General features: G+C 34.0%; 1 protein-coding gene across 1 annotated transcript in view; it reads right to left on the bottom strand.

Moving 5' to 3' along the window:
* Positions 1 to 1,683, bottom strand: part of LOC110027743 (zinc transporter ZTP29) — a gene marked incomplete at its 5' end in the record, with an annotated part of 11,443 nt that overhangs the window by 8,701 nt on the left and 1,059 nt on the right. The window lies entirely within an intron of this gene.

Genomic DNA, 1,683 nt, shown 5'->3' with positions numbered 1-1,683 from the left:
AATTGTTCATAAGACAGGTGCAATAGATAGTAATTTCCTTCACATGCAATAATTCTCTCAAACATTATGCAATAAAGCTAAAAGTGCAGCGCTGCTATGAAATTAAATACAATTTTATTACTATTTTGTCAAAGTATCTAAATACCGAGCAAAATCAAATGGAATTCCATGTTATCTATGAAGTGTAATGCATTTGTAGCATGGTATTTCAACTGCTAATCCATAATCAATAGAAATTATCTCGAGGGTAATTTCCCATTTCTATCATTTTTGGATCCAGATCCAACAGTCTCCAATGCATATAACTTGAGATCATCCCAGATTCCAAACCCGCACCAAACCAATCCCTCAAACACTAACAATTTTAGTTTCCTTCGTGTAATCAACCAACCATACTGCCTCATATTTAGTAGTTCCTTTGTGTTCACCTTTATCCGTCCATTGTAGCTCCTTGAGATTCACTATATCATTAGAAGAGCATCACTCAAAACAAGTCATGACCAATCCCAAAGAAGAAACCATACCGTCTAAGTTTCATAAAAGTCATCCTGTCAATAAATTAAAATGAAACATCTCTACAAAAACTAGAAGTTACATGCTTTGTTGGTTAGTGTTCCTATGAGTTTGTCATTCAGAATGACATCAATTTTTTTTTTCCTTTTTAATTTTGACCACAAGCAATCATTTACAAAGTTTCCAGAACTGACATTTTTAGGCATCTGGATTTATTTGTAATGCTTTTATACCGTAACATTTATGACCACAGTGGATCCAAAAAAAACAAAAATTTTTCATTAGTAGCAGCATAAATGTTTAAGGAAATAATCTTGGTAACTTAAATTTTGACCACTGAGTCACATTGTTTGATATTTTAATTATCCATTGAGATATGCATCAAACACATGTAGCTCAAATATCCGTGGGCTCCAAAAATTTGTATGCCCCAATCCCTCTTGAAAATATAATGACAAGAGAGTTTACTTGAGGTTCCGAGTCAAATTTCCAAAAAGCAGATGAAATTATAGATATGACACTACCCAAAGATTTTACCCTCATTTTGTGAGGATAGGAACTGGGGTTCGAGGTTTCCCACGGGAGCAAGCCTCTCGATAATGAGAGAGCACTTACGATTAAGGCTAGTCATTGGTGCTTTGATTACTCAACTTATAGTGGTAATAATTTGGGTTTTTGTGTTATGAAATTTGATTGAATTTTTCATTTTAAGAATTTAACACTACAAGCTTAAAAGCATATTGTTGGGAGAATGATTGACGAACTCAATCAAGATCTCATGATTTCATCATCTCTTTTTTGTTATAGACCCTAGTTTATTTAGTCAAAGGAGGTAGTCGAGTCATCCTGGCTAAAAGATCCTTGTCAATAATCATGAGTTGTTTGATCCTTATAGACTTGGGTGAAGTTTGTCTAAGGGGACTAATTTGACTCAAACTTAGCTAACAGAGGGCTTAGGTGTTATCAAATATATCATATGGTTTATGTCTCAAAGAGCAAAGGGTCATAGGGGAACATACGAATCACAACTGTGACCATAATTTAATGTGCTCGTAAATGATTGATTAAGTCACGCCGTTAGTAATAAGTGAGCTACCCAATTCTTTGCAAGCCCCATTCTACAATTCAATTATGTTTTCAATTAATTTCAGCTTTGGTATATGTCGAATT

This window comes from Phalaenopsis equestris, unplaced genomic scaffold (assembly GCF_001263595.1).
Source record: "Phalaenopsis equestris unplaced genomic scaffold, ASM126359v1 Scaffold000439, whole genome shotgun sequence".
Taxonomy (NCBI): domain Eukaryota; kingdom Viridiplantae; phylum Streptophyta; class Magnoliopsida; order Asparagales; family Orchidaceae; genus Phalaenopsis; species Phalaenopsis equestris.
The sequence above is the reverse complement of the archived record's forward strand: the minus strand, read 5'-3'. Positions and strand labels throughout refer to the sequence as shown.